We start from the raw sequence: 14,528 nt of genomic DNA, 5'->3' as shown, positions 1-14,528 counted from the left end.
GTTCCTTTCATATCACTGCTTTGCCCTCTCTTAAGGATTTCACCTCAGTTGCATGGTCAAAGCTCAGTCACAGGCACATCTGGTCCAGCTTGCTCTGGAGCAGCAGAGTTTGGACAGGAGTGGGCAAGGGAAACTTTGACTACCTGGATGTCCCTGGATAAATGAGGAGGTTAAGGACTGGGGGTGCCCATCTCCTACCTCTTACCCACTTCCCTCCATCTGGTACCCAGACCTAGAAAACTATCTCAAAGTCTGCATCCTTTCTGTTAAGTCTAGGTATCTTCCTTATACCATTGCTCAGAGGTAATAAGAGATTATTCAGTGTATATTCAGCAGGGTTTTTGTGGCCAACTTTACAATGGTCCTGCTGGTAATAAATGTAACCAAACAGCTGTGCCTGTAATCAGCAATTATTATTAGAAGATAAAGTGGAAGTGGTTCTTCCCAGTTGCTAGAATCTCCCTCTGAAGGAGGGGCCAGGAGTAACCTAGAGTAGCCCAGCTGGGACCAAAGGCCAAATGCTTTAAAGGCCAGGATTGGGTTCTATAAGAGCAGATCTAAAGCCACCTGCTGAAAGTCAAATAGCCAAATGTTAGGCAATCAGGGATGTGAACACCCCATTCAGGGTGCAATGGCAAATGTTGAATTGATACAATACAGAGCTGAGACTTTGTTGAGAATGAATACAGGAGTAGTGGGATAAGAGTAAATCTTCGGCAATTTCCTAAAACATCTGTTATTGAAAGATATAGAGAGGGGTCAACTTTGCTCAAAGGGAACAAGGTCTTCTGTGATGATATAAGAGAGGACTTGAACCACAGGAGCCATTCACAAGCTCTGTTAGTCAGTCCGCGGCAGAGTCCCCTAATGAATAAATGGCAATGAGAATTGTGCATTTTGCTGTTCTTTAATATTTTCAGCAACTTTTGAAGTCTTTAATTCTCTAGTTTTTCTTCCTTTTTTCCCTTCAATTTTTTTTCTTTTTTTCTTTTTCTGCTGCACCCATGGCATATGGAAGTTCCCCAGGCCAGTGACAGAATCCAATCCACAGCTGTGACCTGTGCCACAGCTCTGATAATGCTGGATTCTTAAACCACTACACCAGGCCAAGGATCGAACCTGCACCGCTGAAGAGACAATACCAGATCCTTAACCTCCTGCACCACAGCAGGAACTCCTCTCTTTAATTGCAACAGACACCAATTTCAGTGTGTCTCAATTAACTCATGTTCTTTCTTCCATTTTCTGCTTCTGCTTTAGGTTAGTTTCATGCTATAATTATCTATATATCTGTATATATTATCTATATATCTGTATCTACTGTACTATAGTTTCTGCCCAAATTGTTACTACCCAGTTGGCTTCAGAGATCCATGGTTGTCTGGCCAACTCCATCCCTGGGTGGGTTTTTAATTTTTTTTTAATTATTAAAAAGATTTTTTGGCCATACCCATGGCATGTGGAAGTTCCTGGGCCAGGGATCAAGCCCACACCACAGCAGCAACTGGAACCACTTCCCTGAACACCAGATCCTTAACCCACAGCACCACAAGAGAACTCCCTTGAGTGGGTTTTATTATGAATTTATTTTCCCTTCAGATTTTCAGATTTAAAGTTTTGTCAGTTCCTTTACCTTCTCTATACCTACTGCTTTTCTACCTAGAAGACATGAAGCGTCTCATTCTCATTGTGGTAAAGACGGTTGGGACCCTAGGGGTTCTCCTTTCCTCAAAACTTCTACAACATCAAAGTTGGGGCCAAAACTCAGGTGTGATCAAAACTCAGTTTAACTAAAACTTAACAAAGGCCAAAATTCACCAATAAAATCTTTGCTTTGGATCTTCATGTGAGGAGGAGAGGGAAGTGAGGATGTGAGCCATAATTATGGTGCCATCTTGATGCTGCGTCTTATGTTTTCCTGTCGGTGTCTTGTTCCTTCTCTTCCTATAATTGTAAGCTGCAGAGATTGTGGTCAACCTTGTGTCGTTTTGCACCAATAAAGTCTCCTCTCCAATGTATTATGGCATATGCCTTCATTCTTTATTTCACACTGCTCCCTTCAGCAGAAAGACCCCCATGGCTTTCCCAAGTCTCATCTCAAATGTCACCTATTTGGGAAGCAGCCTCTAATTTCTCTAATCTGAGATTGGCAAACATTTCCTCTAAATGTCAGATAGTAGGGAGATCCTGTCATGGCTCAGCAGTAATAAACCCAACTATTATCCATGAGGATGTAGGTTCTATCCCTGACCTTGCTCAGTGGGTGAAGGATCTGGTATTGCCGAGAGCTGCAGTGTAGTTTACAGACACGGCTGGGCTCTGGAGTTGCTGTGGCTGTGGTGTAAGCTGGCAACTGTAGCTTCAATTCAACCCCTAACCCGGGAAATTTCATATGCTGGGGGTGAAGCCCTAAAAAGACAAAAAAAAAAAAAAAAAAAAAAAATCAGATAGTAAACATTTTAGAAAACATTTTAGAAAACAAGAGCAAAAAAAGTGCTACATAAGGTCTCTGTCCCAGTGATTCACCTCTACTGTTGTAGCGCAAAAACCACCATAGACAATAGACCGAACGGGAGTGCAGGTACTACAACAAAACTCTACTTAACAAAAATAGCCTATAGGCTAGATGTGACCCATAAGGTACGGTTTGTTGAATCCTACTCTACTTAGAGATTTCTTCTCCAGCCTAATTGTTCATGCCTCCATTGCTACATTTGTACTGTAAGTTTATCTTCACCAGAACATAAGCACTTTGAGAGAAAGCATTCTTTTTTTTTAATTTTAATTTTAATTTAATTTATTTTATTTTTTATTTTTTATTTTTTATTTTTATTTTTATTTTTGCTGTTTAGGACCTCACCTTTGGTATATGGAAGTTCCCAGGCCAGTGGTGGTCAAATCGGAGCTGTAGCTGCTGGCCTACTCCACAGCCACAGCAATGCCAGATCCCAGGCAAGTCTGCAACCTACACCACAGCTCATGGCAACACTGGATCCTCAGCCCACTTATCAAGGCCAGGGATCCTCAGGGATACTAGTTGGGTTCACTGAGCCACAGCAGGGATGCTGAGGGCAGGTATTCTGTCTTCACATCTCTCTGAGCATAACTGAGCTCCTAATGATTGTAGGTACTCCGTAAACATTTCTGGAAGAAAGTGGGGAAGAAAGATAGGAAGAAGTGGGCTTCCTAATTAAGCAGGAAACAGGATCAATGCAGATCCTCTACTGATATGCTGTTGAATATGACCTTACCCCCTAGTAACATGAACAGGTGCTATTTATAAAATGGCTGCATTGGTTCTGAAAAGTTTGATTTCAGCACGCTTGCATTTGGAGATTCATATATGTGGTAGTCAGCCTTCAAGATGGCCTTCAATGGTCCTTACCTCCTAGTATTCATGCCCCCCCCCCCCAATGCTGAACATCCCTGCTATAACCAGTAGGATAGTGTGGAAATAAAGGGATCAAGCCCATGCCTCAGAAGTGACCTGAGCCACAGTAGTGACAACACTATGTCCTTAACATACTGAGCCACAAGGGAACTCCTTGACTGACATTTTGATTATAAACTCATGAGAGTTACTGAGCCACACTGCTTAGACATTCTTGTATTCCTGACCCAGAGAAACTATATGGGATAATAAATGTTTATTGTTGCCTGAAACTTCTAATTTTGGAAATTGTTATACACCAATAGACGACATGCAATATTCTTAGTGGCTTTCCTTCATCTAAATTCCCTGTAGTCTTGCAGAAAACCTTGAACTTAATTTCTTAGCTTTGAAAATATCTAAATTTATATTTCTTTAATGTCAGACTATCTCCTTCATTGGGGCAGAAACCACATCTAATTTTTCATCAAGAACTTCTCCAAGCACACAGGAAGCATTCAAATTTTTTTTCTCTTTTTAGGGCCACACCTGAGACATATGGAGGTTCCCAGGCTAGGGGTCAAATCGGAGCTGTAGCTGCTGGCCTAAACCACAGCAACAGCAACTCAGGATCTGAGCCACATCTGCAACCTATACCACAGCTCACAGTAATGCTGGATCCTTAACCCACTGAGCTAGGCCAGGGATCGAACCTGCATCCTCATGGATGCTACTCAGATTCATTTCTGCTGAGCCATGATGGGAACTCCTCAAATGTTTTTTTAGTAAATATCTAGTAACAAACAAATTAAGGAATCCCAAAAATGATTGATTCCCAATGTTTTGTATCCCTAAAGTATATTATAATAGTGTCTTTCCCCAAATCATCCTTTACATAGGATTAAAACATTTATGTGCCTCTGTTGTAGCATTATCACACATAGTAATAGTTGGCAGTCTGTGAGCTCCATGAGGATATCACCTCTGTATCTGCAGCATTTGCAAGTGCCTGCCACAAAGGTATTCAATAAATGCTACTGAAGGATAAACTAAGAGAAGTGATCAATCTGTGGTATAACTAAGGTTGGACTTAACAGGAACTCAAGACTTAAAGGAGTTCCCATTGTGTCTCAGCAGGTTAAGAACCCTTGTATCCATGAGAATGTAGGTTTGATCCCTGGCCTTACTCAGTGCATTAAGGATCCGGTGTTGCCATGAGCTGTGGTGTAGGTCGCAGACATCTTGGATCTGGCTTTGCCATGGCTCTGGCGTAGGCTGGCAGCTGCAGCTCTGACTCGACCCCTAGCCTAGGAACTTCCACATGCCACACCTGCAGCCCTGAAAACAAAAACAAAAAACACAAAGTTATGCTATTTCACTCAGTATTGAAATTTTGGGGATTCTTTGCTTCGTTATGGAATCATCAGCTATACTGAATCAGCGTTGTCACTGCCATGGCTCTCAGGTCGCTGCTGTGGAATGACTGTGGTACAGATTTTATACCTGACCCAGGGAACTTCCATATGCCATGGGCACAGCTAAACACAATTAAACAAAAAAAAAAAAAAAAAACCCAGCCTTCTATTAATGCCGCTTGACCAAACCGAATTTAAGTAAAAGTTCCTACTCAGAGAGAGAGTAAATCAGTGGAAGCATAGTAGCATCAACTTCTGGTCCAAATGCTGTTCCAATTTTGTAGATGGAGAACACAGGAAATACACATTCCATAAAACATGGACCCATGGATTAATCAATTCATGTTCATGCTGAAACAGCAAAGCTAGGTACAGATTCTGCAATTGGAAGGGCTCCCTTGAGAGAGCTTGCCATTCAAAAATACCAGAAAGTACAACCAATAACAGAGGAGTAGGATGATTCTTGACATGTGGGATAGTAAAGTCCAGAGCAAAATGCCTTGAGACTGTATTTATAGTAATACTCATAAACCACTCTGGGTGCAAATACCATTATTATGATGTCAACAAGTCAGCAGATGTTTTTAAAATTAATTTTTATTTTATGTTACTGTGGGAATTTACAAGAGAACTCTTAAAGTCATTCTCAGTGGGAAAAATACTTCTAAAGTATCAAGTTATACTAGAACATATCAAACATGGTCTGTCCTGACTTAAACCAAAGCTGCTTATACAAATTACATAATAAGTATACATACTAATTCAAGAGTATCAGTTGATTTAGAGCTGACTGAGGGTTGAATGGATTAATTTTCTCCTGTTGCTTACAGTTTCTATTGCAATGGCTACTAGTATAACTTATTTGTACTAATGTATCTATATAGAGTTCTATCATCCAAATAGTGTCTTTCACTGGTGGTCTTTCTGACTGCTGATGATGTTCTTATTCCATATACAAAGAATTGCCCCAAAGAAATAACAAAAACAAGCCTATTTTATTGCCAAAGTATAATGACCAGTATGAAACACAGTCCTTGGTAAAAATAAAAAAAGCAAAAACAACTTTTAAGCTAGTACTCTCAAGTTCAAATATTTTTGTTTAGACCAAATCTAGTCAGAAAGAGAAGGGCACAGTAATGCCAGCAATGGACTACTACACAGCCTTTTTTTTTTTTTTTTTTTTTTTTTTTTGGCTTTTTAGGGCCGCACTTGGGCACATGGAGATTCCCAGGCTAGGGGTCCAATCGGAGCTACAGCTTCCAGCCTACACCACAGCCACAGCAACATCAGATCTGAGCCGTGTCTGCGACCTACACCACAGCTCATGGCAGCGCCAGATCCTTAACCCACTGAGTGAGACCGGGGATTGAACCCGCAACCTCATGGTTCCTAGTCGGATTTGTTTCCTCTGTGCCAGGATGGGAACTACACAGCTCCTGACTACACAGCTTTTTAGAGGTGCTCCCAACAAAATCAGAGGAGCCACCAGTTTACACATGGTGTTGAATGGAACATAAAAACACAATGTTCTGGGACTGGATGCTGTTTATATGATGTTGATATAAAGACCATCTCAGCTCCAACTGTGGCTTGCTCACCAGGAGTCTTTCATGGCAATGGTCATGAGGAAAGGAATTTTGTTAACTGACAGAGCCAACAAAACTTAATTTACAGTTCCTAAGAAGTAACCATGAAAGCCTGAAGTCTAAGTAGCCAATTTGATCATATCCCAATTTAATATACCCAATTTCATTATATGTCCTCAAACTACAATGGCAATCATTCATGCATTTTTTTAAAAGCCTATGATTTGCCTGGCACTATTTTAGGTGTTAGGGCAAGAGAGGCAAACAAAGTGGACAGAAGTCTCTAGCCTTAAAATTTTACATTTTAGTGGTAGGAGACAGACAATAAAAATTCTTACGTAGGAGTTCCTGTCATGGCGCAGCGGAAGCAAATCCAACTAGGAACCATGAGGTTGTAGGTTCAATCCCTGGCCTTGCTCAATGGGTTAAGGATCCAGCGTTATCAGCTGTAGTGTAGGTCAAAGACGCAGCTCAGATCCCACATTGCCATGGCTGTGGTATAGGTCGGCAGCTGTAGCTCTGATTGGACCCCTAGCCTGGGAAATGCCATATGCTGTGGGTTTGGCCCTAAAAAAAAAAAAAAAGGCAAAAAAATTTATGTATACATACATATATATAATACGTCAGATGATTCATTAGAGAAAAATAAAGCAGGAAAGGGGGGAAGAGAATGCCAGGGTTAGGTGGGGTTGCAACTTTAAATAGGATACTGAGGAAATACCTCAGCGAGAAGGGAACATCTAAGCAAAAACCTTAAGAAAGTGGAGTGTATTAGTCAGTTCAGGCTGGCTGCCATAACAAAATAATACAGGCTGGGTGGCTTAAACAATAGGTATTTATTTTCTCAGAGTTTTGGAAGCTGGAAATCAGAGATCAGGGAGTTGGCATGGTCTTGTTCTTTTTTTTTTTTCCTTGTCTTTTTAGGGCCACACCTGTAGCATATGGAAGCTCCTGGGCTAGGGGCTAAACCAGAGCTGCAGCTGCCGGACCATGATGTAATAATTTGGGGTCCAAGCCACATCTGCAACCTACACCACAGCTGTGGCAATGCAGGATCCTTAATCCACTGATCGAGGCCAGGGATTGAACCTAAGTCCTCATGGATCCTGGTCAGATTTGTTACCGCTGAGCCACAAAGGGAACTCCATCATGGTCTGGTTCCTGACTTTCAGATGGTAGCCTTCTTGTTCTGTGTGCACATAGCCTTTCCACCATGTATGCACATGAAGCAAGAAACAGACAGGGAGAGAGACAGGGAGAGAGAGAAGAAGGGCTCTCAGGTATCTCATATGGGCATTCATCCTATTATTAGATCAATTCAACCTTAATTACCTTCATTAAGGCCCTATCTACAAATAGTATATATTGCGGGTTAGAGTATCACCATATGAACTGGCGGGGTGTGGGGCTGGGGAATGACAAAATTCAGTCCATAGCAGGGGGTGAATAATGCAGATATCTGGGCGAAGAATGTTTTAGGTAGAGAGTTTGCGCCAAAGATATATGTTAGGGAGTTGTCAGCCTGTAGATGATATTTAAAGCCACCAGGATGGATGAGATCTCCAACAGGGAGTTCCTGTCGTGGCTCAGTGGTTAGCGAATCCAACTAGGAACCACGAGGTTGTGGGTTTGATCCCTGGCTTTGCTCAGTGGGTTAAGGATTGCAGACGCGGCTCGGATCCCGCGTTGCTGTGGCTCTGGCGTAGGCTGGCAGCCACAGCTCCGATTCGACCCCTGGCCTGGGAACCTCCATATGCCTCAGGAGCGGCCCTAGAAACGACAAAAAAAAAGAAAAGAAAAGAAAAAAGAAAAAAAGAAAGAAATCTCCAATAGAGTAAAAAGTTGGGAAGGGAAACAGAACCAATGCCGAAGGCTGGTGCATTCCAACATTTAGAAGTCAGAGAAATGAGGAGGAACCAGCAAGAGAGGAGCCAGTGAGTGAGGCAGGAGAAAACCAGGAGAGTGTACTATCCTAGAAGCCTAGTATTTCAGGAAGGAGGAGGTAAGAACTTTGTCAAATAAGAATGAAGGCTGAGGGAGTTCCCTGGTGGTCTAACGGTTAGAATTGATACGGTCACAGCTGAGGCCTGGGTTCATTCTCTGGTCTAGAAACTGAAAGCTCACATTAGGCTGTCACACTCCTGGCAAAAAAAAAAAAAAGAGAGAGAGAGAGAGAAGGCCGAGTCTTGCCCACTGGATTAACAACATAGAGGTCACTGGTGACCTTACCAAGAGTAATTATGGTGAAGTGGTAAGGGCAAAAGCCTGGTCGAAATAGGTTCGAGAAAGACTAAGAGGAGAGGAATTCAAAACATTGAGTAGATAAGCAACAAAAGAAAAAAATAGATAAATTGGACTATATCAAAATGAAAAACCTTTTGCTGCAAATGACACAATCAAGAAAATGAAAAGACAACCTATGATATGGGAGACAGTTTTTTTTTTACTAATCTGATAAGGCACTTTTTTCCAGAATTTTTTTTTGTCTTTTTAGGGCTGCACCCATAGCACATGAACGTACCCAGGCCAGGGGTCAAATCGGAGATGTAGCCATCAGGATCCGAGCCGGGTCTGCAACCTACACCACAGCTCATGGCAAGCTGGATCCTTAACCCACTGATTCAGGCCAAGGATCAAATCCATGTCCTCATGGATGCTAGTTGGATTCATTAACTGCAGAGCCATGATGGGAACTCCATTTTTGTTGTTTTTTTGTTTTTTGTTTTTTTTTAAATTTTTTCATTGTGCCCATAGCATGTGCCCATTCCAGACCAGGGATCGAACCTGAACCACAGCAGTGACCCAAGCTGCTGCAGTGACAATGTTGACAGATGATCCAAATTTTTCAAATGGGCAAAGGACTTCAATAGACATTTCTCCCAGGAAGATAGGTAAATAGACAACAAGAAAGAAATGGTGGTCAATAGCACTAGCCTTTAGAGAAATGCAAATCAAAACCACAATAAGATACCACTTCACACTCACTAGGATGCCTATAATGAAAAAGACAAACAGTGAGTTCCTACTGCGGCACAATGGGTTAAAGATCTGGCATTGCCACAGCTGTGGCATAGATCATACCCACAGCTGTGGCATAGATCATAGATTTGATCCCTGGCCTAAGAACTTCCATATATGCTGCAGGAGCAGCCAAAAAGAAAAAGAAAAAGAAAGACAGATAATAACAAGTGTTGGTGAGAAGTTCCCATCGTGGCTCAGTGGTAACAAACCCAACTAGTATCCATCCATGAGTACAGGGGTTCCATCCCTGGCCTCGATAGGTGGGTTAAGGATCTGGCATTGCTATGAGCTGTGGTGCTGTGGGGTAGGCCAGCAGCTGCAGCTCTGCTCCAACCCCTAGATTGGGAACTTCCAAATGCCCAGATGTGGCCTTAAAAAAAAGTGTTGGTGAAGTTTCAGAGAAATTGGAACCCTCATATATTGTAGGTGGGAATATAAAGTGATCCAGCATTTTGGACAAGTTTGGCAGTTCCTCAAAAAATAACATACCCTGTGACCTAGCAATTCCACTTCCAGATATTTCCAGATATATATCTCAGAGAAACAAAAATTTATGTCACACAAAAACTTGTATGCAAAAAGATGTACATGAGTGTTCACAGTAACATAATTCATAATAGTCAAAAAGCGAAAACAAACCACATAAAAGGAGTATTACTTAGCTGTAAAAAAGCATGATATAATGCCATTTGCAGCAACATGGATGAACTTAGAAATTTTCATACTAAGCGAAGTAAGTCAGACAAAGACAAATATCATATGAAATCATCAATATGTGGAATCTAATAGAAATGGTACAATAGAACTTACAAAACAGAAACAACCTCAAAGATTTCAAAACCAAACTTATGTTTACCAAAGGGGAAAGGGGGGAATAAATTAAGGGGTTGGGATTGATGTATATACAATGCTATATATAAAATAGACGGGTAACAAGGACTTACTGTATAGCACAGGGAAATTTATCAATCCTGTGTAATAAACTATATGGGAAAAGAATCTGAAAAGGAATATATATAACTGATTTACTTTGCTGTACACCTGCTAACTTTGTAAGTCAACTACATATTTCAATAAAAAATTTTTTCTGTGTCTTTTTAGGCCCGAACCCACTGCATATGTAAGTTCCCAGGCCAGGGGTTGAATCGGAGCTGTAGCCTCTGGCCTTGGCCACATCCATAGCAACTCCAGATCCAAGCCATGTCTGCAACCTACACCACAGTTCCCAGCAAGATGGGATCCTTAACCCACTGAGCAAGGCCAGGGATTGAACCTGAGTCCTTTGTCTTTTTATGGCTGCACCTGCAGCATAAGGAAGTTCCCAGGCTGGAATCAGAGGTGTAGCTGCTGGCCTATGCTACAGCCACAGCAATGCAGGATCCGAGCCATGTCTTCGACCTACACTGCAGCTCACAGCAATTCTGGATCATTGACCCACTGAGTGAGGCCAGGGACCAAACCCGAGTCCACATGGATGCTAATCAGGTTCGTTACCATTGAGCCACGATGGGAACTCCCTATATTCCAATAAAAAATTTAAAAAAATCCACACACAGGAGATCCCACTGTGGCTCAGCAGTAACAAGCTATTATCCATGAGAACTTGGGTTTGATCCCTGGTCCCACTCAGTGGGTTAAGGATCCAGCACTGCTGTGAGCTGGAGTGTAAGTCACAGACACAGCTCAGATCTTGAGTTGCCATGGCTGTGGGTGGATAAAACCGGCAGCTACAGCTCCGATTTGACCCCTAACCCAGGAACTTCCCATGCCTTGCAAGCGCACCCATGAAAAAAATAAGGCCACACACACAAAAAAGTGAAAACGACCCAAATGTTTATCAACTGATGTGTGGATAAATGAAAATGGTATATTCAAACCATGAAATTATTATTCATCAATCAAAAGGATACATGCTACAACTTATATGAACTTCAAAACATTGTGCTAAATGAGAGAATGCAGTCACAAAAGATCACATAGTGTATGATTCCTTTATGTGAAAAGTCCAGAATAGGCAAATCCGTAGAGACAAAAAGATTAGTGGTTGTGTAGGGATTGATAGGATGGGTGTGATCAATGGGTTCTTTTAGGGATGATGAAAATATTCCAAAATTGGTTTTTTTATTTGTTGCAAATGAAACTTGTTTTATTATTTTTAAAACTATATTTATGGAGTTCCTGTCGTAGCGCAGTGGTTAACGAATCCGACTAGGAACCATGAGGTTGCGGGTTCTGTCTCTGCCCTTGCTCAGTGGGTTAAGGATCCGGCGTTGCCGTGAGCTGTGGTGTAGGTTGCAGATGCGGCTCAGATCCCGCGTTGCTGTGGCTCTGGCGTAGGCTGGCAGCTACAGCTCCAATTCGACCCCTAGCCTGGGAACCTCCATACGCCGCGGGAGCGGCCCAAGAAATGGCAAAAAGACAAAAAAAAAAAAAAAAAAAAAAAAACCAAACTATATTTATAATTGTATAACCATCATCACAACCTAATTTTACAACATTTCCATCCCAAACCCCCAGGCCATCCCTCCCCCTAAACCTGTCTGCTTTGGTAACCATAAGTTTTTCAAAGTCTGTGAGTCAGTTTCTGTTCTGCAAATAAATTCACTGTATCCTTTTTTTAGATTCCATATGTAAGTGATAGTATATGATGTTTGTGTCTCACTGTCTAACTCCACTCAGCATGATAGTTTCTAGGTCCATCCATTTTGCTGTAAGTGCTATTTTTTCATTTCTTTTTATGGCTGAGTAATATTCCATTGCGAATATGTACCACATCTTTATCCACTCCTCTGTCGATGGGTATTTATGTTGTTTCCATGTCTTGACTATTGTATAGAGTGCTGTAATGAACCCTGGAGTACATGTATCTTTTCAAATCATGGTTTTCTCTGGATGGATGCCCAGGAGTGGGATTGCTAGATCATTTGGTAGTTGTATTTTTAGTTTTTTTGAGGAATCTCCATACAGTTTTCCATAGTGTACACCAATTTACATTCCCACCAACAGTATAGGAGGATTTCCTTTTCTCCACACCCTCTCCAGCATTTGCTGTTTTTAGACTTTTTATGATGGTCATTCTGGCTGGTAGAAAGTGGTGCTGCATAGTGGTTTTGTTTGCATTTCTCTAATAATTAGTGATGTTGAACATCTTTTCATGTGTTTTTTGGCCATCTGTATGTCTTTGGAGAATTGTCTGTTTAAATCTTCTGCCCATTTTTTGATGGTTTTTTTTGTTTGTTTGTTTTTGGTATTGAGCTGCAGAAGGTGTTTATGTATTCTGAAGATTAATCCCTTGTCAGTTGCTTCATTTGCAAATATTTTCTCCCATTCTGGGGTTGTCTTTTCATTTTGTTAGGATTTCCTTCGCTGTGCCAAAATCTTTTAAGTTTAATTAGGTCCCATTTGTTTATTTTTGTTTTTATTGTCATTGCTCTAGGTGTGGATCTGAGAAGATATTGCTGTGCTTTATGTCATAATGTTCGACCCATATTTTCCTCTAAGACTTTCATAGTATCTGGTCTTATACTTAGGTCTTTAATCCATTTTGAGTTTATTTTTGTGTAGGTGTTAGGGAGTGTTCTAATTTCATTCTTTTACATATGGCTGTCCAGTTTTCCCAGCACCACTTATTGAAGGGACTGTTTTTTTCCATTGCATTTTCTTTCCTCTTTTATCATAGTTGACCATAAGGTGCGTGGGTTTAATTCTGGGCTTTCTATCCTTTTCCTCTGATCTATATTTCTGTTTTTGTGCCAGTACCATACTGTTTTGATGATTGTATCTTTGTAGAATAGTCTGAAGTTAGGGAGTCTGATTCCTCCAGCTTTACTTTTCTTTCTCAGGATGGCATTGGCTATTCTGGGTCTTGAAAATATTTTGTTCTAGCGAGTTCCTGTAGTTGGCTCAGCAGTTAATGAACCCAACTAGCATCCATGAGGATGCGGGTGTATCCCTGGCCTTGCTCAGTGGGTTGAGGACCTGGCGTTGCCTTGAGCTGTAGTGTAGGTCACAAATGCAGCTCAGATCCCATGTTGCTGTGGCTCTGGCAAGGGCCAGTGGCTGCAGCTCCAATTTGACCCTTAGCCTGGGAAACTCCATATGCTGCAGGTGCAGCCCTAAAAGACAAAAAATATAAAAATAAAAAGAATAATAAAAAATAAATAAAATATTTTGTTCTAGTTCTGGGAAAAATGCCGTTGGTAATTTGATAGAGATTGCATTGAATCTGCAGATTGCCTTGGGTAGTAGAGTCATTTTGTCTATATTGATTCCTTCAGTCCAAGAGTGTGGTATATCTTCCCATTTGTCTATGCCATCTTATAGTTTGCAGAGTACAGATCTTTTGTCTCTTTAGGTAGATTTATTTCTAGGTATTTTATTTTTTTGATGCAATGGTAAATGGGATTGTTTCCTTAATTTCTCTTTCTTATCTTTCATTGTTAATATGTAGAAATGCAGTTGATTTCTGTGTATCAATTTTGTATCCTGTAACTACTAAATTCATTGATGAATTTGAACTCTAACAGTTTTCTGGTAGTGTCTTTAGGCTTTTCTAGGTGTAGTATCATGATACCTGCAAACAGTGATAGCTTTACTTCTTCCTTTCCAATGTGGATTCCTTTTATTTCTTTTTCTTCTCTGATTGCCATGGCTAGGACTTCCAAAACTATGTTGAATGGTAGTGGCGAGCATGGACATCCTTTCCACCCCCCTGATTTTAGCAGGAATTCTTTCAGCTTTTCACCATTCAGAATGATGTTAGCTGTGGGTTTGTTATATTTTGCCTTTAGTATGTTGAGGTAGTTTCCTCTATGCCCATTTTCTGGAGGGTTTTTATCAGAAATGGTGTTAGGGAGTTCCCATAATGGTTCAGCAGTAATGAACCTGACTAGCATGCATGAGGATATGGGTTCAATCCCTGGCCTCACTCAGTCGGTTAAGGGTCCACCTTTGCTATGAGCTATGATGTAGGTCATAGACATGGCTGGGATCTGGCATTTCTCTGGCTGTGGTGTAGGCTAGCTGCTGTAGCTCCAATTCGACTCCTAGCCTGGGAAATTCTATATGCTGCAGGTGAGGCCCTAAAAAGACAAAGAAAGAAAAAAGAAGTAAGAAGGAAGAAAGGGAAGGAAGGAA

Source organism: Sus scrofa, chromosome 6 (genome assembly GCF_054392235.1).
Source record: "Sus scrofa isolate SSC_HxYL_T2T_F1_AM1 chromosome 6, Sscrofa_HxYL_maternal_Yorkshire_Landrace_v2.0, whole genome shotgun sequence".
In the NCBI taxonomy this organism is placed as follows: Eukaryota; Metazoa; Chordata; class Mammalia; order Artiodactyla; family Suidae; genus Sus; species Sus scrofa.
This window is presented reverse-complemented; position numbering follows the sequence as displayed.